Consider the following 25,341-nt stretch of genomic DNA (forward strand, 5'->3'; position numbering starts at 1 on the left):
GGAGAATACCCGTTTTTTTTTTTCCTTGGGAGTTGTCCAAAATTTGGGAATTCCAATATTACAAGGCACTACGTCTATGCAGTATTGAACTGTTGTTATTCTACACCTGAAAAGACTATAAGCAATTGTGCGACCGCGGTGGCTCAGTGGTAGAGCGTTCACCTCTAGTGCATGGGGTCCTCGGTTCAATCCGAGCACGCGCCAAGTGAGTTTTGTGGTGGACAAACACCATTTGCGTGGGTTTTCTCGGGGTTCTCCCGTTTCCTTCCATTATCTTCATTTCACCATTTCATTCGTTTCTCTTATATGATTCGGATTCCATGTTAATCAGTACGTCCACGTCTCATATAGCCTCGTTGCTGAAAGGGACATTAAACTTAAAACCATATCAAATCAAATCGTTCATTTCTCATTATCACTGTTTTCTTTAGCCTAGCCGGCATAAACGTGGGACGTAAAACTTAAAGATTTCATTTCATTTAAAGATTCACGATAAAGAATTGTTAAGTACTGCCACCAATATTCTCAGAAAAAAAAACAATACAAATAGGCTGCAGGCCCGTAGCCAGCCTAAAAAAAAAGTAAGGTAGCCCGGTAAAAGTAAGGGTGGGGAGCGATCCAACCATTATAGTTCATTTGTAAGCCTACCGTGAAAATTTTAGAAGAGGCAGTAAAAATTGAAATTTAGGGGGCTGGTCCCTCGTGGATAGGAGCCTGTTAGGCTGTTTTTATAAGGAAAGAAAAAGTATAGATGAAGTGTATGATCAAAAATCTTTAGGCTCATCAATCATTTCTCTACTAAATAAGTATAATTTTACTAAGAAAGTGTACAAATATGTTTCAATGTCGAGTTACAAAGTACTTGGTGAGTGGTCTAGATTCAGTAGACCCTCCATGTGGGTGCGCGTCTGCAGCAGACTCTTGATTATCCTCTCCCGGTGGGGCCACTCGGTCGAAAAAGTGTAAAACGCTTTTTCAGGTCACCCACCCTGAATGAGGTTTTCCTGGGTTTTCCTCATTCACTCCAGGCAAATGCCCGGGTGGTACCTAGGCCGCTTCCTTCCTTCCCTTTGCCCGGATAGTGTGCTTTCCGAGGGACGTCATCCCTCAAAACGTGACGGGCTAAATGGCCTTAGATACCGAAAGCCCAGAAACCTAAATCCTAAATCCTAAAACCTTGACTACCCTTCACGCGATTATTCGACCTCCATACTATTCGATCTAATTCCAAAAAAGAAAAAAATCATGACAATAAAAATAGGATTTTTTGAGCTGTCTAAATGACTTGTAACATCTTCATAAAAACGAAATTTTGTCCAGGAAAAGCAGCCCAGGAATCTATCAAGGATTTTGTCACAAACTAAAAACTTTAAGTTTTGACTCTTTCAGGGCCAACTTTTCACATGTGTATAGCCGTTTATTAATGAACGGTAAGAAAAGTTTGTCTTTTTTCTAACGGAAACGCTAGCCCCGTTTGCCCCCTGTTATTTACATCATTGGTAGCAGCAAAAGGTCAGGTTACATGAGCTGCCTGGTCCGTTCTTGCCGTCACTTTAAAGAAGGATTTGTACCAGAAATTTTTCACGGAGCAAGACAGTCTTTTCGTGGAAGCGTAGCATTATCTTGTTGAAACCACTTGTGTTTCATACCAACTGCGTTCAAACGCAACCCCTTCCCTACACACACACACACACACATAGACGTTCCCATATTGCGATATCCTTCTGCATTAACAGTCATAGGATTACCATTCTCGTCTTGAGAAGAAGAACTGCAGTATGTTATCACTCCACCAATCCAAAATCTACACCAAACTGTTACTTGTAAGGACTGGGTTACGAAACAACTCGCAGGACATATTGATCAAAACAATCTTCGCATTCTTAGATCAAAACATTTTGCAATATGATAATGAAAAAAATCATTCTTCTTTGAAACAGTATTCTATTAAAATATTAAATACTTCTCCTTTGTTTGGACGCCCTTTAGACACTAATAGTTTCCTATAAAATAAAAATACCAAATTTGTAATTTCTCAATAATAGTGTTTTAAAAAGAAATTACGTCGTACAGAAATTAAATTGTGCACTATTATTGAAATTCTAGGCATTTGAAGATCTCACTGCATAATATGTGTTAAACTTCTATAGTCCTTGAAAATGGCTTGACATACTCAGGCATATAATTTTGTTCAGTGCAATAAGATGTGCCATTCTTATCTTTGAACTTTTTCTTCGATAAATGCTGAAGAATATTGTAGAATTTCATGCAAATGCATGCAATGTTATTATAGTATGCAGTGGCGCACGTAAAATTCAATCAAGGGGGGTTTAAGCACTTAATCTCATATCCTTTCAGAACAAGCGTAACTTGTTTCTGTATATTTATATATTAATGCAGTGGATATTTATTTATTTTTTCATGTGTCACTCATGATACGGGAGTTTAAACCCCGAAACACCTCCTTGCGTACGCCACTGACGATGACTAGATACTACAATTCCACGTAACTGCGATTAGTTACCCAGTCACATTGATTTACACGTACTACAAGACAAAAGTTTTCATTCGTCACATATTAAAAACAATACATGTGCATAAGAACTCCACACTTGCATACTTGTAAAAAGAGGCGGTGTGGGAAGGGAAACAGCTCTCTCAGCACGGAAAAGGTTTTTGGCAAAGATTCCCTCCAGTTTCAATGTCCTTGCTTTGGTGGCCACTAACAATGGCAAGGAGAGCCGGGACAATCGCCAAACCACAGGAGGACAACAGAGCTTTCAGGATGAAAGAAGGGTGGATCCCGTTGATATTCAAAATAGAAAGAGCGAATGAAAGCAAAGACAGTACGGATGACCCCTTATGACTGACCTTGGACCATTTACAGCAATGTGAAGCTTAAACACAATGGGTGCTGAAAGGGTGGGGATTCCTTCACATATCTCCACTTGACTTTTGCCGTTTGTCAAGGCTTGATAAACGGGCGGGAACGGGAGGCGGGATTATTGGAAGGAACAGCACTTTTTAAGATGCTAAGGTATGCTTTTTCTGATTCCGGTCACAATGAAAGATGAATCAGTGTTGCAAAGTCTTATGAATTATTATTCCATATGAAAGCTCAAATTTCTCGTAATTTGTTACTGGTTTCAATATATCGAGCTGAAATGCCTTCTCAATTTGGGTTTACTTGGGCTCCGGCCAGTGTTTTATCCAGGCATAATAGGAGGGGAAAATTCCCCCCCCCCCCAAATTTTTTTGAAGATATAAGCATAACCATATATATATATATATATATATATATATATATATATATATATATATATCTGGTTTCAAATGTAACGTGCAGTTTATGTTTTTCCAATTAGGGGATTTTCAGTCGATATCCTTTTTCATATTCCGCATTATTTTCATAGTACTATTTTTATATTTCCGACTTCCCTTGTCATTTCGAGAAAATGCTTGCTAAAATTCCCTGCGAAATTCGATTTTATATAAGAGGCTGAATACTAAGCAATATGTATCAGTACGAAGCAACGACAGAAAAAAAAATCAGTGTGTTGATCGAGTTTTAATGTGGTGTATTTGAGTATTTTTGAGGTGTAATACGTACTTGGAGTGCTATATTCCTTTATAATAAAGTCATTTACCGATGAAAATGTCAGTAGCAACCTCTCGTTTGAAGGATATTATGAGTGATTCATCGACTTATTTGGAAGCATTTCATATATATTCTATCACAAAAAAAAAAAAAAAAAAAAATGATGAAAGAAAGACTACGCATTTCTAATGGCCGATTTTGAAGACGATGATAAGCTCCATGATGAAGTTATGCGACCATATATGATAACGTTGCTAGAAAATTTTGATAGAAAATCTGGAGATACCGTTGGCAAAATTTATTTATCTTCCCAAGTGTTTAATTGTGATGCCAATACCTATAGATAATACAATACAAGAACTCAAATCTTTGTGTGGCTTTTTTCTTTGAATTTTGAAGAGTGCGTAACTGAATATAAGTGTTTTCATTCAATTTTAAAGAAGTATGCAGGGAATATGAAGTTGAGTGATATCTTATGTGAACTTCAAGTGGATTATATTGGAGATGGTTTTTCCTATACTACGACATCTAGCTGCCATAATAAGTGTGTGTCCTATAGGTACCTGCAAAGTTGAAAGATCATTCTCAAGTATGGCATGGATTTGTACTAAATTAAGACAATAACTAACACCACGTCACTGAAGTTCACTTGTGTTAATATCCATGGTTTATATAAGAAATATAAAAATCTTGTATAATGCGTCCCAAGAAGCATTGTACTGCCTTCTTTTAAAACTTCAATGTAAAATATGTTAGTTTATTAAAAATTTGTATTTAAATATTTAGTTCATGAAAAGGTAAGAACCTTCTAGATTAGTCTTAATATTTTAATAATTGAATAAATATGAATCTTTATCTGATCAAGTAATAATTCTTGTATTTAGAAAAGTTTCATATTTCAATAGTTTAAAGTTAATGTGTAGCAATGAAGAACAAAGATGCAGTTCTGAAAGTACATGGACGGTTTTTTTTGAACGTATAAAGACATGAATTGCTTAAGGTACATGGTTACTTTCCATATTTTTAATGGGCTTCCTCCCTAAAACTTCAGATTCCCTGACAAAACGGAGGGGACTGGTTAAAACCCTGGCTCTGACACACTATCCTTAATAGCGTATCGCAAGCAGAATGCTCGTTCTTCGCACGATGAGATTACGTTTCATTTTGGACATAAGGGACACCATATGACCATAACTGTCACCAATCAAATTAGAATTCGAACCTAATATCGGTTATTTTCAATTATTTTTACATGTCACCATTCCCTTTTAGGAGTACCAATGAGGGCTTAATTAGGGTTTAAACGGTTCTAATAACTCCTACATGCATGGGGGCGTCAATCCCACCCCACGTGTCCCCACCAATATTTGTAAAACTGTTTACGCCCCCGTCCCCGATATTTCAAGTATCTTAGGTCAACTAAGAGATGACCCAAAAGAGGCCCAACTATGTAGCAGTTTACTAAGTTCATAAAACAATATTAAACAAAGCGGGTATGAAAAAGTAGCACAAAACTTTTGTTTCGAATTATGAAAAAAAAAAAAGGCTGTCAGTTTTGGCCCTATGAAGGTGAAAGTGGAATAAACTTTGTTTAGATAGCAAGCAGCAAAGCGAGTTTAATTAAGGTTTTTAAAAAATTAACTAATTTTTAACACACATTGATGAACCTTTTACATTAGTTGTAGGCTTATGGACCTGAAAACTGTTTTCAAAACTTTATTGTTTCTGAGTCGCTTCGTACTATCTTTTATCATTATTTTATTTTTGACATACCTTGGTGTCGTTTAACTAAAATTGTAAAAAAAAAAAAAAAAAAAAAAAAGTTGAATTTTACTGTTTCAATAAACAAACAAACAAACTAAAGTGTATGTCTGTTTTTCTAGTACCTCATTTTACAAAAAAAAAAAAAAAATCAAAGGTAAAAATTTTTAAAAAACTTTTAAAGATTTTGTGTGCTTTTAAAGTCAAAAATGCTTCAAAATGCAATGTACGAAGACTATTTTTTAAAAACTTTTCCGAAGAAGCTCCCCGGACCCCCGCTTTTCTCAGGGTATTCCATACACCTTAATCTCCCCGGTAGTTGTCCCCAGTAAAGTTTATGTGCTACTGACGCGAATGCCTACATGAAATTAATAAGAAAGTCTAAGCATAAATTTACGAAACGAGGCAAGACGAGACGAGAATTTTACAAAAATTACAATTTTATTTTCGTATCGTTTCGTCTCGTTTTCATCAACATTTCATTTCCACCTTCTTCTGCTAATTAATTTTTCACATGAATATTTATTTCCCTTATATACTCTTCTGTGTTCTCAAGCAACTAGTATATAACAAAGTATGGTTTTATTTATCTTGACATGACGATAAAAATATGACATCCGTAGCCAATAAGACAATTAGTAGCATGGCGGAATATATGTATCGAATATCCAGACTTCATCTGTAGGAAGTAAGACATTGTAGGCAGACAGTTCATTAAGCAAGACGGAATTACAGTTGGGGTGTGAGGAAGACAGAGATTCCGATAAATTAGCTCAGCGTGTAAAGATCCAAAGTTGACGGCAACACAGAAGGAAGGCAGCTGATGCATCTGTATGTGACAAGCGAAACAACTTTACTGAACGCTCTAACTTCTGGCTGAGTTTCCTTTAGCCACTTGACATTAAAGTTGTGCCAACTAATTGCTGAGGTTCTGAATGCCTGCAGGACGTCTCACGTTTTGCCAGCTAGGCTAACTACAGCTAACACAAATAATCGTCTTTCCGTATAAACATCTTCCATTTATCCAGAAAATGTCAACACGATCAATCTCTGAACATTGAAATATGACGTTTTCCTATAAATCTAACTTTGAACGTATCAGCAAATGTAAAATAAATAATGTAACACCAGTGGTGTATATTCCGAAATAACTAAGGCTTTGCACTGTGCTACCAGAAGCTGAAATACAATCCAACTTTCCTTTTTTTCGTCTTCTCTTGCCCAATCAAAAACTAGCATTATGGACATCGTTATCTTATAATTTGAGTCAATTTAAATATATTTCAAAACATATCATTATGAATGTTACTTATTGTTGATGCTTCTTTTTATCGATATAATTAATAACTATTATCTCCTTCTAACGTTCGAAATATTTTACATAATTCTGTGATGTTGTTAGACTACATGCTATTAGAACTCTGCAGCTAAATTATACAGATCTTGTTTAATATCTGTTTATCGGAATGTTCCGCAACGTTTTTTCTACTCACAGCCAGTGGCGGCTTTAGCGGATAGGCAAAATTGAAAAATATATAAACGCTAAAAGATTCAATGAAGAGTAAATATATTTTCCACTATCTATATTAATGGTAGATAATTATTTAACAAATAGCATCAATTACTACTGTAAAAGTAATTTTCTACTGTCATTAATGAATCAAATGTGTACAGTATCCATAATTGAGGGAGCGGGCCTACCCAAAATTAAAATCCTAAAGCCCCCCTTGCTCACATCACAACATAAATTGTCCATGATGGAACGCGGCACACAAAAACGTTGGCATGTAAGCAACATTATCTCAAAAATTAGTGTAAGAGAAAAGAATTCAATGGATGTGTTCCACCGCGTTAATGCTGCAAACAAAGAATGCTGTAAATATTATAAGTATCTGTTTAGAATGAAAGTATGCATATCTGGTTTTAGAATTCCAAGAAGAGTATTACAATATATGGTGAATACAGTAAAAACTATCATAGGTTTTGATCGGTCTACTGTTAAATTCTGTTAGGTATAAATTTAGATTTAGAAAAATTCAGCCATTTTAACTTGATTCGGTGCGACATTTAGTTATTTTTTGAAAATATTTGCTGGCAACACTGGAACCCAAATATTAATATTTGTACCCCTAGGGAACGTTCCAAGTTAGGACACTGAATAAAAGATGTCGGAAAATGAAAAATGAAATTTTTGAGTTTTACGTCCCACGCTTATGCCGGTTAGGCTAAAGGAGACGGTGATGATGAGAGATGAATGAAATGGTGGAATGAAGAAAGTGAGAGGAAACGGGAGAACCCCGAGAAAACCCACGCACACGGTGTTTGTCCACCACAAAGTTCACTTGGCGAGAGCAGGGTTTGAACCCGGGACCCCAAGCACCAGAGGTGAAAAGATGTTGAATTTCAGTCTAGAATGCCAGAAATAAATATGATGTGTATGTGTGTGATGCCCTCCTGACCACACTTGTCTCCACTATATAGGTGCATATTTCGGACTTTCAGCCGTCTGCGGCCCTCAGTTTGTAACTACTATTCTAGTGTGCTCATTTACGTATGTGCATTTGTGAGGGATTTGTGGATAGAACGAGTCGATGAAGCGTTGAGGTAATAAAGAAAATCCGTCTTCATATTGTACCATTCACGTATATTTTCTGGAGAAATAAGATTATATATATATATATATATATATATATATATATATATATATATATATATATATATATATATATATATATATATATATATATATATATATATATATATATATATATATATATATATATATATATATATATGTGTGTGTGTGTGTGTGTGTGTGTGTGTGTGTCGTAAATTGACATCAATCGAGCAAGTATTTTTGGATCCAAGTGATTACTAGCATTTGTCTCCGCAGGTAAAATTCTGTGTTTTCTGTTCATAAAGCACAGTGGGTCAGAGATAGATTCAACCCCTCCATTTCTCCGAATAAAGGTTTGCTTAACTGTGTCAGGCAGAGCTTTTAACCATCTCAACGCTTCGTTAATGTAGGGCTATGAGTTGCGAATGTCAGACAATCTTCAAAATCTTTTGGTCTTCTAAACATTATGTAATTTATATAAGCCTACTGAGAATTCCGTGCTCACATGCGAGCGAATATTAACATACGAAATGGCTTTACTATCAAATCAAGTTGATGCATATCCGGAACATAGATACATTCCATACCAGAGGAGTGTATCGTACGGTACAACCGAAGTATAAAAAGACATGAAATTATTAGTAACATACTAGTGTCTTACGTGAATATTTTGAAGGTCGCAGTAGCTCAGTAGTAGAGCGTTCACTTCTGGTACATGGGGTCCTTGGTTCCATCCTAGCTCGCACCAAGTGAACTTAGTGGTGGATAAACATCGTGTGCGTGAGATCTTTTGGGGTTCTCCCGTTTCCTCCCACTTTCTTCATTCCAGCATTTTTCATCATCACCGACTCCTTTAGCCTAGCCGGCATAACCGTGGGACATAAAATTACATTTCATTTTTGATACATGAACATTTATTGAACTATTACAATGCCCCTGACATATATGCTTTCCAGCTTAACATTATAGTAAGAGTTAGACATCAGAAGAAACACATTCGACTAAGTCTTGGAACAATCTGCTCGTAGTCTTTCTTTACTATTGATAAAGTTGTCTATGAGAGGTTGTCTAGTCTCCGGAAGAGTATACAGTTGGACATCGATAACTCGAATTCCTTAATAACTTGAAGTTTTTCACATTCCTTTGAACTCTCTATAACACTCAATATTAAAAAAAAAAAAAAAAAAAAACTCTGTAAGTCGAATGTTTAAAAATCACAACATCGATAAGTCGAGTTTTAAGAGTTCCATATCATATTTTAAAACTTCGGTTTGGAAGGACCAGGCCTCCTGCTCGGAAACTTACCCTTCCTGTCCAGTAGAGGCCATGTTGCTACAAACTATAATATTGACAACAGTAGTACTGGTCCATAATGACTTTTTGTATTAAACATTCAAAACTATTTTTTTTTTTTAAATACACTAGCAACTATTTCAAAAGTACCAATCTTTAAGTTGAGCACTAGAAAATCTAAAATAATAGTTTCTTATGATGAGTCACGAGTATAACATTCATTATAAAACTACAGTATATTGTGTAGCTTTGTGGTGGTTAAGTACCATATGCATGAATTTTCTCAAGGTTCTCTGTTTTCTCCCATTTTTCTCATTCTGTAATTTCGCTTATTATCTCCGTCTCCGTCTTGGAGCATAATCGTGGGATATTGAAGTAAAATATAAAATCTAATTGTGAGTGTTTCATTCCCACATTTTTTAAACTTTTCTATTGAAGAGCATTTTCAGTTCGTATAAATCAGTGGTTCTCAACCTAATTCATATCGCGACACCCATTTTATCACATTTTCTTGCCAGCGACTTCCTCATAATTTCTGGTTTGTAATAAGCTTGTGTAGGATTTTTAATATACCTATTGCGGAGATCTCATGATATCCATCTATTTCTATAATAGTAGAATCCATTTCTTGCATATAGTGGATACAGTAACTTCCCTGAAAGCGAATGGATTAAAACCAAATTTGGTCAGTTTATTCCTATTACAAGTATCGAATCCGATCCGTCATACTATTCCAAAATGGAGGCCGTTTGAAAATTTTAAAACTTCATAACTACCTTAATTTTGGGTCATATCATAAAAAAGATTGTGATTTCTACTTTTGGTTTAAAAGACTTGGACAGTTGTCAAAAAATATTGGGTATTTTAAATGACTTGATAATGTGCGTCAGGGAGATTGAACCAGACGTTGCCGCACTAGTGAAATCACACTATGCTCAGGTACCTCATTTGCTTTCAATTTTAATTGTATTTCAATATGCAGTTTTTGTTGCATTTGTAATTTTCTGGCATTTCAATGTACAGTTCTCATTAGTTCCATATCGTAACTCTTTCATTTAAATTGAATTTTAAACAACTCTGCACCTCTTGAAAATGTTTGTTAGAACTATTGTTTGTTGTTCTTAACAGTATGTATAAAAATAAAAAAAATGTGCCTATCAGAACAAAATTCAAAATAATATTTAAAAATATTTTCCGGTATTAGATTCTAATTATATTTATCTCTTCCGCTTATCTTCGCGACCCCAGTTGAGAAACATTGAAAGAAATGAAGTAAAGAGAACCATCATTTCAGATTTTACATTTCAATAGAGAAAACTTACTGTTTATAATGTAATTCGTTGCTTTAGCTGTAAACCGTAGGAAAATCTTATTGTCACGGATTATATTCGACTCAATTATTCAACTTTAGTTCGTAATTGTATTTTTTAGTTAATTACTCTTCAAATAACTTACGAAAGCACAGTAAAAAGAAGCTTTAAATAGACCTATCTCAAAGCTCAACTGTAATCTATATATTAAGATGCTAGGTTTATATGTTAGTCTTCAAAGAAAAGTTAATATATTTGTTTCCAATCCTTACGACAATGAGATCTCGAAAATCGCAAGTGAGAATTCATATCGACAAAAGAGATTGTGACCTCGATGTTGGATTAAGATTTTATCTAGAAACGTGCCGTTTTCGCTGGTCGATTCCAAATTTTGTGTAGATTATCCAGTTCCCACTAAAAGTCTCAAAAACCCTATCGTTATTGTTCTATTCAACATTTTATGGGGCTTTTTGAGCTCATAAGATTAACATTGTTGCAGGCCGAAACTACGGTGTTAGGCAACCAGTAGAGAAGTTACGTATGGTTGGTTGACGGACATTGCAGACGCTTTGCTTAAATTTGAATGGTAAAATCTATTGCATGCTGGCAACTTCAAAGGCCTCTAGAGACGCAATGAAGCGTACTCGGACGCATATGAATCTATTAGAAAAATATATTTCCACTTGATATCGTGTTACTTCTACAAATTTGCTACAAACTCACTCCAACATCTATACATAGCAATTCACTTCCTTTGTGGGTCTCCTATCCTTTACTTGTGTGAGTAAGGAGACATGCACAGTGGGAAGGAGATTCATGGTCAAAACAGAACGATGCGCTGAGTAGACAGGTTCAGTCAGTTAACTTTAAAATACTTTATCTGTAAAAGTTACTATGTAATTATGTCTTTAAATTTATTTCCACGTACCAAAATCAGCTACCTTAAACAAGCAATCGTGTAAATTAGTGCATTGACAAATATGATGAAAATATATATATTCCTAGGTACACGTACTTATTATTTGACCAAGAATTCAGTTAAGTGCATAACCTCACAAGTAAACCTTACGTTTGGGTGAATCGAGTTGCTGACTGAGACACATATGAAAAAGTAGTACTAAATGTGGTCAGTATTTCAGTGAAGTTTTAGGTGCGAAGCTGCAGGGGTGTAGGAGATACAGCTACCAGAACATCACATGAAAGTACAGAATAGTCTTCATACAGTTGGAGGTAAAAGCTCTGTAAGACCTCTTGTAACGACAAAAGATGAATAACAAATATATGGGTACATATTAGGACTAGGGGGAAGTCATATAGTAAGGGTATACCTGACGGCGGCCATCTTGAAATCCGCCATTTTGAATTAAGGTTAAATTTTTAAAATAGGAATAGGGTCATGTGATACATGATTTAAGGCGCAAATTTAATCAGAAGAACAATGGTGACGTTAGTTTTGATTTACGCGCAATTGGTAAAAAGTTACAGGGAAATTAAATATTGTTGCTGCATATGTATTAGTCCTTTACCCCACCTTGTAAATTTTGTGTTAATGATAATAATTAAATAAAAAGCAGATGGATAAATATTAGGTCTATGGTAAGAGTTGCCTTGATGGCGGCCATGTTCAAATCCGCCATTTTGAATCAGACAAAAGTTTTAAACAAAACGCATAACAGTGACACCTTATTAATAGCAAATTTTACCATAACTCCAACGGTATAACCATTTTTGCTTTATCATTAACCAGCACAAAATTAAATGGATCGCTCCTTACGACTACTGCTTTGACGGAATTGTTAACGACAAATGTGTTAAGTGTAACTGGATTGCCTTTGTCAGGTGTGCTCACTGTGAGCAGAGCATTTGTGCAAGTCATGCACTCTTTTCTGAACTACATATTGATTGTACTAATTGAGGACTTTTCTGGAAGAAAGACCCAAGTTCAATTATGACTCAATTCCACTTTGGTCATTTTTCCTTAAATTAGCAACTTGTTTATGCGATAACAAGTGCTGGTTAATGATAAAGCAAAAATGGTTATACCGTTGGATTTATGGTAAAAATTGCTATTAATAAGGTGTCACTGTTATGCGTTTTGTTTAAAACTTTTGTCTGATTCAAAATGGCGGATTTGAACATGGTCGCCATCAAGGCAACTCTTACCATAGACCTAATATTTATCCATCTGCTTTTTATTTAATTATTATCATTAACACAAAATTTACAAGGTGGGGTAAAGGACTAATACATATGCAGCAACAATATTTAATTTCCCTGTAACTTTTTACCAATTGCGCGTAAATCAAAATTAACGTCACCATTGTTCTTCTGATTAAATTTGCGCCTTAAATCATGTATCACATGTCCTTATTCCTATTTTAAAAACTTAACCTTAATTCAAAATGGCGGATTTCAAGATGGCCGCCGTCAGGTATACCCTTACTATATGACTTCCCCCTAGTCCTAATATGTACCCATATATTTGTTATTCATCTTTTGTCGTTACAAGAGGTCTTACAGAGTTTTTACCTCCAACTGTATGAAGACTATTCTGTATTTCCATGTGATGTTCTGGTAGCTGTATCTCCTAAACCCCTGCAGCTTCGCACCTAAAACTTCACTGAGATACTGACCACATTTAGTACTACTTTCTCATATGTGTCTCAGTCAGCAACTCGATTCACCCAAACGTAAGGTTTACTTGTCAGTACTAGCTAAGAAACAAAAATAACTTAGCTTTTACAAATCAAGAAAGTTGCGACGCTAAACGCAGATAAAAATCATGCCTGAGCTAAATGTAAACTTACCGGTAATTATTCTTCAAAACTTGTCTTATCCAAACATCCATACTTTACATCATAAATCTAAGATATGTACTCGTTTCATATTTGGCAATGCCTAGTCATAATTCAGTATTTAAATAATTTCAACACACACAAATAAACATAAAATTACAAGTATTAAAATCATTCCCCCAAAACTCTGTTTTTTAAAATTTCACATAAACAAAATATTCATAAATATTGATGTAAAAAATATCAATAACTAAATTTCTAAAAAAAAAGGTTAGTTATTGCTGTAACTACAATATATACAGTCCTTTGATATGTTAATCATAAATAACACATAGCATAACCGGAATATATAAAAAGTTTTCAAGTAAAGTAGCAGAGTTCATTATATATTTCTTTTCGTTAAAAGTGTTAAATACGAAAGTCTCCTTCAAAACTTTAGTAGCCCCTCCCTCCCGCCCCCACTAAACATAATTCTAGCTACACCACTGGCTTTATGTCATCTATCGACTGGTACTCGTACATGTCTGAATTTTGGACATTGTTTTAGTCAATTAGAAATTAAACTTCAGGAGTTAATGATAATTGTGGGCTATATCTACTGTATACTTTACTAGCACACACATAAAAGATGTGTACTTGAACGTTCCACGATTATGCCCTTTATGTTAAGGGAGACGATGATTGAAACACGTGAATGATACAAGAATTGACGGAATGAGAAAGTGGGAGGAAACGGGCGTACTCCGAGAAAACTCACTGTCACGATGTTGTCCACCACAAACTTTCGCCGGGGATCGAACGAGGGACCCTATGCACTAGAGACAAGCTTTCTGACACTGAGCCACCATGACCCTACTTTAGTACCAGTTTCAGTAGTTCTCGTATAGTACTAATTAAAGTTTCCCCCAAAAAACTTCTTTTGTTCTTCTCGAGAACTATCCATGAACTTTTAGACTTTTTAAATTTTGGCTTTATTTTTTTAGGTAAATTATAGACTTTCAGTCAAGCGCCTACAGCATCATCCCTATTATCCTAGGATCATGATTCGTACATCATTCTCTTCAGAATAAAACAGCCTTTCAAACGGTACCATTCCCTGTCATGTCCCTGAAGTGAGAGATTTTGAGAGAAGTCGGAATTTTCTATTTTTCTTATTTTATTTATTTATTTATTATTATTATTATTATTATTATTATTATTATTATTATTATTATTATTATTATTATTATTATTGTAAACTGTGAGCCCCTCCGAACCCGTGTTAACGCACAGATCTCAAAATCAGCTAAAAATAGTACGGGGTGTACTAAATGTGTGTACAAAATTTCAAGCTTCTGTCTTGAATACTAAGGACGGGAAAACATTTACCAATGACACCCACAGTGCCTGAGATTACTCCAAAAGACCCGTCTTCAGAATAAAACAGACTTTCAGACGGTACCATTCATATGTCTCCATCGTGTATCTGAGGCGGTATAATTGCGAAAAAAAGAATTAATATTAAAAATATCCTTTTTTAAAAACTTTTTGCCCCTCTGGACCCTTTCTTTTAACGCAGAGATCTGAAAAAGACTAAGGGGTGCACTGAATGTGTGTACAAAATTTCAATCTTCTAGATGGAAAAGTAAGCCAGCCAAAAAAATTATAAAAGTTGACCTAACAGAAAATTATTTTTTGTAATGTGATCACCTTTTATGTCTTGAATAGTGCGTAAGAAAGGCGTGGAACTGTACGTAACGTGTTCTACAATGCCTCCATGCTTGAAAAAAAATGCAAAGTAAAAAGCTTTATTAGTTCTCTTTTAATCAAATAATGAAGACACTACCCAATATAGAGTACTAAAAATAGTATATATAATTTAAAGTGTTAAACATACCTATATCAATCTGTTTAGCTTAATGAAATAAACCGGTTAATGTTTTGGACTTTTTTTTCGTTAAACTCTAATATTATTGTCGATCTTCTTATACTTTATTAAAATAATAATAATAATAATAATAATAATAATAATAATAATAATAATAATAATAATAATAATAATAATAATAATAATAATAATAATAACTCAACCTCACGTATTCAAATTCGTTTGAGACCGGACCAGATGAAATCGTAAAGCGGTTGCTAACCTCCTCTGTGTGAAACATCAATATGTGACCCTGGTGCATAAATATGAAATAACGAAATATTTTGCTCACAGTGACCGTACACGAGAATAAGCGAAGAATTTGAATGGCAACAGAGAACGAAGGAAACATGTTGAAATTGTGTGCAGTAGCAATGAATGCTAATAGCTCCTACAGCCAACGTGATGATTATTTCAAAATGCCTTCCTTCGGTATGAAGTTATTGATGTGGTGTTATGACGTGTGAAAATTGTTGTCAAGGTTAAATGGTTTGGCCATGGCCTATAAGGGGGGTGCGGTCTAGATTTAAGCTATGTGACCTCAGAACAAAAGAAAACAATTGTCCTCGTACGCTGTGAGAAAAGAAATTCCAGAAATTTGATACAAAAATCGTGCCTGAACAGAAAAAAGAAAAAAAAGAATTGCGTGGCTGGTAAATACAAAGTGATTTTGCCGAAATTACCAGAACGAAAAATCAGTTACCGTTTCTCTCTTTTGTGCCCTAACATAATTTCCAAGGACAAATGTACAGCGAAATCTGGAACTGTTATCATATCTTCTTCTTTTTCTTCTTCTCTGAATCACAATTTTATGCTGTGACTATAATGTGCTTCTCGACGACCTAACCCTGAGTAGCTGCAAAGAATGTGCGTAATAATAATTTCAGCATTTGAATCGTGACAGCAATGTATTTCAATGACTTCTGGGTGAGGCTGGAGTATTTCAATTCCTATTCTTGATACACAATCATTGCCATCAATAGGAGAAGCTATAAGGAAGGACAGATGATTGTGGTTTCTTGATTCCGCCATTGTCTATATAGAGAAAGTTTGTTGGCATTGGCAGTAAGTTTTGTTTTATGGCATTTCATCTACCTAAGTACATGCATTTTTTTTTTTTTTTAATAATTGCGGTTTGATGTGACCCATTTTCACAATTTACTGCTTTACGAGTAGATATATGTTTCCTCTTGGAGATCAATGCTAGAGGTTCGAGGGTCGAGCTATGGCTCTGTAGTATGGTCCCAGGACATACGAGTAAAGCGATGGACATGATGTTTGTATATGAAATGAAATCTTTCAGTTTTACGTCCCACCCTTATGCCGGTAAGGCTAAAGGAGACAGTGATGATGGGAAATTGGAGAAATGATGGAATGAAGAAAGTGGGAAGAAACGGGAAAAACCTAATAGAAGCAACATAAGCGGTGTTTGTTCATTGTGTTTGGTGTGAGATGGGATCGAACCAAGGATCTTGTGCACCAGGGGTGAACACTCTACCACTGAGCCACCGCAGCCTCCGACATGATGTGTTTTTTCGAGGTTTTTCCTTTTTAGTATCTTCCATTCACCGAGCAAACAAACGTAGGAAAATGGTTACCATTTTCCACAAACATATACGTACTGTATAATGAAATTTCTAGTGTTGCTCACGAGAAGAGTCGACACGTAGAAGAACGTTTTTAAATTCGAGACAAGAAGAGGAAATTCATTAATCTTGTTGGTAATACTTGTTCACGCAAGGCGTGGGAGACCCGGGTTCGATTCCCGGCAGGAGCTCATGTGGTTCGGATTCCACGTTAATCAGTAGGTCCACGTCTGATATAGCCTCGCTGCTGAAAGGGACGATAAACTAAAAATCAACTCAACTCAACTGGTTCACGCAAGTCTTCAATCTGAAATACTGTTTCAGAATTATACAATTCATAGTACAGGGCTAGCATAATGATTCATTCATTTTGAAAAGGTTATATTTTCAAAAGTATTATACGGACACACATGAAAGATACATGAAAAGAACGGCAGACTCACTAAGTTTATACAGCCTCTACAAATGTTCAATATGTGTCCCTTTGGCAGTGGTGCCCACCCCCCTCATGCTCATGACGCACCCGCCCTCAATTGTCTATCCGTAGGTGTTCTTCCATGAAAAAAAAAAAAACTTTTCGATTAATTTTTACACCCCCTCAAACATATTCATATAGATTTTTACCCCCTCAATATTTCAATGACGCAGTTTGCGTCATAGCCCCCCCTTGTGGGCACCCCTGCCTTTGGTGACATGACACACAGTGTCATGCTGTGGAAAATCAATATGTGTCCCTTTGGCAGTGGTGCCCACCCCCCTCATATTCATGACGCACCCGCCCTCAATTGTCTATCCGTAGGTGTTCTTCCATGAAAAAAAAAACTTTTCGATTAATTTTTACACCCCCTCAAACATATTCATATAGATTTTTACCCCCTCAATATTTCAATGACGCAGTTTGCGTCATAGCCCCCCCCTTGTGGGCACCCCTGCCTTTGGTGACATGACACACGGTGTCATGCTGTGGAAAATCAGCGCCCGGACCGAGAGTATTCGACGGCGCCCCCATACATATATTCCAAGTGATTTTTACTCTCCTTTTTCCTTTTTTTTCCCGAATTTTGCGTCCCCTTATTTCGTCGCCCCGCTCGTCCCCCCACGGCACGGTACTGATGACACACATCCAAACCACATATTTTTCTTGCTTTCCCTCCATTTCTCGACAGGTAATAACCTCGTACTGGCACGCCCGATCGGAAAGATAATGGACTCGTGCTATCACACAATACAAACTCGGTGAGTTGGTGGTTCTTTTTATATATCTTTCATGTGTGTACATGTAATATTTTTGAAAATATAGCCTTTTCAAAACGAATTAATCATTTATGCTAAGCCTATATAAAAAAAACTGTAATTTGATATAAAGTGGCTTTGTAAACATAATGAGGTGTAGTTTAACCAGGGGCGGATCCAGGACCGACTTCTGGGGGGGGGGGCGGTGGGTTGTCATACTGCTACCTTTAAAGGCTCCAAACTTTGGGATGGGTTTTATTTATATATGTAAAATAAGAAAGTTTCCTCTTCTGGGGGGGGGGCGATCGCCCCTCCTTGGATCCGCCCCTGAGTTTAACTGTTGTTATATCACACCCTTCGTGGACCTCCCGTGACGCGGAAGTATTCTGTTTACTGAGCAGTTACTGTAATCTGAAAGATGCCTGGAATGAAATGAAATGTCAGACTACGCAAGAACTTCCATAACCAACATTAAAAGTTGGAATACAATACATGAAATAGGATAGTTAAGTTGGAAGAGGTATTGGACAAAATGTTTGCCTTTCAATGACATTATTTAACTAGCTAGAAGAACTGCGAGAAACAGTTTGAGTAGGAAATACTTTAACTTTATAGTAATTAGAAGGACTAGTATTAGTTATCAAACGAGATGACTATTGCGGAATCTGAATCAAAAATTAACGTCAGAAAAGTTTAAAAAAAAAACAAACAAAACAAACAAAAAAACTACGAAAATAATTTGAGATGATAAATATGATAAAGATAAAAGTAATGGTGGTTGGCATGATTAAGACTATGACATTAGTAGAAGTCTGAGCAAAGAAATTAGAATAGTTTTCAACATCTAGGCAGTATTATTAACGAACATATTACATCTAAATGATAAATAGAAAGTGAAGTTAATATCTTTAGGATGATTGAGTGATAATGAGTAGATGCACACTCTGTGAGTTACTGAACTAAGAGTTACAAAAATGAACTTGCGCATATATATATATATATATATATATATATATATATATATATATATATATATATAGAGAGAGAGAGAGAGAGAGAGAGAGAGTATTTTATCGTACGGAGCATAAACGTGGTCATTATGAGAAGACAACAGAAAGTATTGTACTCGAGTTATTGGAAATTTGTACGTTTAGGAGACTGGAAAAACTTAGCTGATTGGAAAGACAAACCAAAGAGGGACATTAGAAATACTGTAACACTGTACTTTGGTCCTAGTTCGGTTGCGCCATTTCTTGTAACACTGGGGTTCCTCTATCGGAAGCCAAGTTTGGTAATGATAATGCTATTGTCTCGGGCGCTAAGTTTTGCAACGATAGAAAATTACTAATAATTAAAGGAAAATTTCTGCTCGGGCTGCCAAATAGAATTACTGCGTGATATTACGAATAAGCAGATCTTACGTATTCGGGCGACGAAGAATATGAAACGCATTGTTTTCGGAATTCGATTCCTTATCTCTAATTTGCATATTTAATCTGAACTAGAATGAATAATTAAGGCACTCACGGATGAGCCTAATATGCATCAGAGAAATGAATACCTGACCTTGTACTTGAAAAGTGAATGGTATTGATGAGCGACAACTCATCTGCCTATTATACAAAATAAAATAAATGAATGAGAGTTTGGAGAATTGAAGTTGACTCCACGGGGCTCGAACTTCAGTTCTCCAAGGTAAAGATACAGTTTTGCTAAGATGGTTAGGAATTAAAAAAAATGATACATATAACGAAAGATGACCTAATGTCTAATCGATCCTGTTTTCCCCATAACGGTGTCTCCAAGGCGCTAGGAAAACAGGTGCGTAGTTAATAGTTAAGTGATTTAAACATGCGGAGCAAAAATCTCACAAGCTGCAAAGCTGAAAGAAAGATTTTTCGCTAATGGCTTGTTCAGTTGGCTACACTGACTATCACTCTGTCACCGAAGTGTGTGGAGATAGCAAAAATAGTTAAAAAAAAAAAGCAACAAATAAGTAAAGTTTAATTTAAAGTTAAAAAAAATGAGTTAATTTAGATAAAAAATTTCTGATGGTCAATGTAACCGTGCTTCAACTTTTTCAGTTCTTCTAGGTATGCTAATACCGGTTAAAGAAATAGGCATATCTTTGAAATAATAACCACATAAATGCTTTGGTTCTAACGTCAAATAGACTTTTAATAAATTTAACGAGAAATAAGGTGATATCTACAAAAATCAACAAGAAAGTTAATTTGGATTTACAAAAAAAATGAATTAATTGACTTTACTGAAAATGAATCAGACTTTTGACTGTTTTGACCAAATAATATGATTTCTCTTAACACATTCTTCACTGTACAACGTAATATTCAAATTATTTAATCTTGACTGTAAAATTTAGCAACAATCTATTTCTACTCAACTAAACTGACAATATTCGATTCTTTATAATTACTATGACGTAGTTATACAAACAAAAATTTCTATTAAACTGAATATTAATTAGCAAAATGATTTATTGTTTTCCCCCTAGACATAAACGACTATTAAGTAATTCGCCCACAGTTACTACCTCTTTTTATTAATAAAAGAAATGGAAATAAGTTTAAGAATCGGATTGCGGAATGAAAGAATTAATGATTTAGGTTGCTTGCAAGACTTACTGGAGAAATAGTTTAGAAGCGATAGTATGCTTTTGAGAAAATTTAGTGCACTGTTTCTAATGAACGCTAATGAATTTTCAATATTAAAAGATTTGCATAAACCAAACATAGCTTTGTATACATATTATATCAGTTGGAAAATAATACCATTCACAATAAAAATCGTTACACAACACTAACTACACAAATATTTCATATCCAAATGCACTACACAGAAATATATATATATATATAGTACTACTATTATTATAATTTGGCCAATTGATCAAAATAATTACATTGTCGACGCTTTCTGATTTTCTCAGTGATTCCTTCTTTTGCAAATAAACGTTTCTCCATAGCTATGGACCCTATCTGCGTTCGTTGCTCAGATAGGTACCTCCGAAGGGATTTACTCGAGTATCTTAAATTTGTTTACCTTATTTACGAGACTCTAACGATATTACGGGATAAGAGTGTTTACACTTATTTGTCTGAAACTTACTCAACATAGCACGTCTTTGGAACCTTTATATTGATTGTTTCTTTTAAGAATGAGTATAATAAAAATTGACAAGTTACAATAAAATCATATTAAGCCTGTTTACCGCTCTGACACATATTTCCCTAACACAACCTATACAAATGTTAAAATTTGAAAAACTAGACTTTGACGCTAAATCATAGTTTACTCAAAACAGAAATTACATTACATTCACACATCTTAAACGCGATTTATGTTTAAAAGAGAAATAATTCATACTTGATATAAATAAATACTGGATTGCATATAAATGATTATAATGACGGCTTCAAGGATCTAAATATTGACACATTACGATTACAAATAAATGCATGATTGAAGATCAAATCAATGTATACAAATTTCACTAGTAAAATAATCAAAAATTTTATGGTACTTATTCAAGAATGAAATTAACAGTTCCTATATCAGTGAATTAATTTTGGAAATGCAAGCAAGGCATTAGGCTATTTGTTTACTTCTTTTAAAAAGAAAGAAAAAAAAATGCTCTAAATGTTTACGGACAGTTCCGTATGAATAAACAATGTCCCGAAGTTTCTAGGAAAAGGTGAGTATGGAGATCACGAATCACGGAAATATTGGCCATAGTCCTTCTTCAATAACGAAAATAACAGAATACTTTGTCCTACCTTAATAAGTCCTTCCGCTTATATTTCCACACTTCAGAAGAAAACTGCATTGTACTTAACTGACCGTCACAATGCTTCCTAATGTCCCTTCTCAGACCCCGCTGTCCTCTGGATTCAACTCCCGGAGAAGAGGTCCTCGTTTGTCTGAAGCGTCTGGGTCTTCCTGTGGCAAGGCATCTGTCTCGAGTATTGGGGATCGAACCCGTGTCTCCGTCCTTCATCTCCATGTTGTTGAAATGCAACGATGCGTCACTTATCAAATCCATCTGCACTTAAATTTCACTCGCACAGTTTATATATATATCCGCCATACATCGCACTACTTTTCCTGTCTTTGCACTTTATGCGGGAAATCAACGTATATAGAATCACAGACTCACTTCAACATCACCATTTATGTAGCGTTACCGTAAGATGATAAGAATTATCTGTCGATGTTTTAAATATTTGTATAAATAATCTTGTAACGACGAAGTTGCTGTGGATAACGCGTGATTTAAGTAACTGGCTGCTAACGGGTGTCTAGCTAGCCATTTTTCTGAAATTTAAACACTTAAATATATATATATGTATGTACATATGAGTTGACGTACGCTTATGAATCGCGTGTTGGTGATGTTTTCACGATGAAGTGTCGACTTAGAGTAACCTCTCTTCCGTGTAGGCGTTCTCCCAGCTTTCTTTATTTTTTTTTTAAAAAATAGACGCTTCATTCTTCTCTTTGTGAATTTTGAATTTCGGATTCTGATTCGCCGCTTTAAGTTCGTGACACCATTTCCCAAAAATCGGTTGATAATTTGGCTTGGGTTTCTAGCGTCTGTTCTGGGCTCGTACGTGATGTTAAAGAGTTTCATAAGCACTTGCGAAGATTGTAGATAAAAAATTTTGGTTCCTGTGTGTCTGTGACGTGATATTTGCGATATCGAGGTACTTAGGTAGTGCGACAGTATGGCTGGAGTAACAATACCATCGACTGGCGAGGTAGAACGGTGGGTGGTCTATTAGTGCGGTTACCGTCTTATGTTTTTTTTTTTTGAAAAGCAGAGAAACTTCTTTACCTGGGACAAATGAAAGAGGTTGCTCGGTTGCTAAATGAAACAAAATAAAATTTTCCTTGACTTTTTAAAATAAATTGAATTTACATATAAAGATGTTTTAATTTGAATATAAGAACAATTAATTTTAGTGTGTGAGCGTAATTGTCACAATACCCCCCTCCCAAGATGTAGCAAGTGCTGCAACAGAGTGAGGCACGGCTGCATCTAAGGAGAAGTAACATTTGCTAAATATAAAAGTTCAAATTCTGACAAAAAGTACAAATACATGAAAATCCTAACCCTAATCTATGTTGAAGAAGAAAATTTATATATTCACCAAAAATCCGAACCCTAATGTTAAAATTTCGTGCAAGCTGAGAGAGATAATCTCAATGTAGATGAGGGGTCTCAGGTATTGAGTTGGTGGTCAGTTCAAGCTGCTGGACACAAGCTTATGAGGCATGTTTTAAATAATATGACCTTATTCTTAATTGTCTCTTGGAGTTGTTCTTTATTTTCTCTGCGCGGGATACGACTTCTTATATTTCTTCCAAAGTGCTGGCTGCCCTAGGTAACAAAACAACAAAACAACAATATTAAATAATCTTCAGCGTCTTTTGTATCATCGGGAAAGAGAGCATTGGTTACAGAGGGTGGCATGGAGCTTCAATTCCTCCATGTGCGAGGGCAGAGCCACTGCTCGCACTTTTGCTTTTATTCTTCGGCCATGATTCTTCTTCAGTAACATAACTTTAAAATATAAGGAGAGTAAAATGATAAAGGCAAAGTTCCATGTCGCGAACATCCAATTGTGGGAACTTGCAAACATCTTGGTGGAATTGTCATCTGCTCGCAGCTCGTAGCTCACTATTCTTTGGCTCGGCGCGTTTTCGCAGGTATCATCACCAAGGCGAAGGGGTGCGTTGAGTCTCTGCTCTAAACGCAAAACTCCACTTCAGAGAGCTCAAATCGGGAATCCATCTCTACCGATTGCTCCGTATACAGGCACTTCTTCGTGCATAACAAAAATTACATCTCCTGGGCCGGTTTCAATGCTGGGTTGCGCACATTGGTGAACATCTTTTTCCAATCTTCCTCTGTAATTTTGATTGCCTCACATCCGATATCTGAAATAAAGTTAAAACAAATGTTGGTAAACAAATTCATTTCTGGGCATTATGCTTCCATATAGTTCATCTCCTTATTCTTTATATTTAACTTCTAGGGTTAGCCGCTTGGACAAGAGATGCAGGTACATTCATCTGAGCTATGCCATAAACAAAATTCTCTTATATTTCTTTCATCAGTTTCCTGCTAAGTTTTCTTTCTTCGCGCTAGTACTTTATCCTTGACTTATACTTTTCTTGCAGTATCTTCTTGCAATTTTTCTTTACTTCTTGCCTACAATCATTCTATTTCTGTGCTTCCATTAGTTTTCATGCCATTGTGTATCTTAGTCTGTTTTCCAGCAAGCTGTCACGTAACCTCGACTCGACCCTGGACCGTTGCAGGTCAATTTTTAGTTTTCCTGCTGCTGCTCTGCCTGCAGGACCAGTGGGTTGGTAGCATTGATGCTGTCTGGTGTACTGCTACCTCTCCCTCGTGACCCACGATTGTTTCCGCTGATGTGACCTCTTCGCTCCGAGCTGTTCCCTCGATGCGTGGTCACTTGTCGGACTTGTCTTTCTTCATTTCTTGGCCTGTCTCCTCTGTTTCTTTGATTGCGGCGGAAACGGCGCTGCGCGTGACCTCTTGTCGGTGCTCCTGTACTTCTCTCGCTGCCGGAACTGTCTTCATCAGTCCGCTGTGATGGCTGGTGAGTGTTGCGCAATCGATTGTCCTCTCTTCGATAAGGATGGTGCCGTTGTCTCCTATTTCTGGAGTCCCTATATACGGTTTCCTCCGTTGACTGCCTACGCACATTCTGTACTCTCCGTTGGCCTGTCGTACCACTGTTATTCCTTTGGGCATTTCGGTCTCTCTGGAAACTCTCTATCCTGTCCAGCTCCTCGCTGTCCCAGAGGATCATTGACAGTTGCTCCGTATCCTCCAGCTGAACTCCGATGAGCTGCCTTTGGATACGTAACGGTAGCATGTTCTTCACGTTTGAGAGAACTTCTGCTTCCGACATAGAAGGACTTAGTTCTCGGAACGCCTTGACTTGCTCCCAAAAGAATTCACGCAGGGACTTACGTGAATCAGCCCTATAGCGTGTGTTTCTGAGGCGAGTGAGCTTTCGCTGAATAATGGCTTCACTTTGGAAATTCCTCAGAAAAGCACGACGGAAGTCTTCAAAAGTTCTGAACTGTTGGATGTGATTGTCTATCCACATCTTTGCTGCTCCACGTAGGATACGTGGAATTATGTGGAGAAGTTCTTCCTGCGCTATTCCGTATAGCCTGCAGTCA

This window comes from Thermobia domestica, chromosome 14, assembly GCF_964235325.1.
Source record: "Thermobia domestica chromosome 14, izTheDome1.hap1.1, whole genome shotgun sequence".
Classification (NCBI taxonomy): Eukaryota; Metazoa; Arthropoda; class Insecta; order Zygentoma; family Lepismatidae; genus Thermobia; species Thermobia domestica.